Here is a 655-nt window from a genome sequence, read left to right on the forward strand (position 1 = left end):
GATAATCTAGTGCTATTTCTTTGCATGGCTATTTTCAAAATTTATAACTACTATCATACAACATCCAAATCCAGCCTTTTGCAACATAAAATATTAAAATGACAGGTGGCTCAGCCAAAACACCCCATCTATGATAACATAATAATATAATTACATATATGGATTATCAGTTCATGATCTAAAGCCTAAACTTGAACTGAATTGCAATAAATCATACCAAGGCAAGATGGGCACTTAATTTAATTGTTAATTGTTATACGGATTACTGTCCATTCTTTATTTAATTGTTATACGGATTAATCAGATTGGTTTAAACGGTTTCAATTCGGTTTGAAACCAACGAGTTCCGCGGTTAAAACCGACCCAACCCAACCTGTTTAGCATTTCGGCCTAAAACTTGAAACCATAACCGCACCATGTATTAAACAGTTTTACAATTTCAGTGTAAACAGATCGATTTGGTTTCGATAAACGGTTTCGATTACAAATTCACATCCTTAGGATCAACCTACCCTAGACACAAGAAGAATATCATTTGTGTACATGGACCAATTCTCCACTCTCTAGGCTAGCCGTGCTGTTGATGAGAATGTTCTAATAAGAGGACCACATGTGTGGTGTGCAGATTTTTAACCCTTTTTTTTTTTTTTTTTTT

The sequence above is a fragment of the Macadamia integrifolia genome, chromosome 5 (genome assembly GCF_013358625.1).
Source record: "Macadamia integrifolia cultivar HAES 741 chromosome 5, SCU_Mint_v3, whole genome shotgun sequence".
NCBI classification, from domain to species: Eukaryota; Viridiplantae; Streptophyta; class Magnoliopsida; order Proteales; family Proteaceae; genus Macadamia; species Macadamia integrifolia.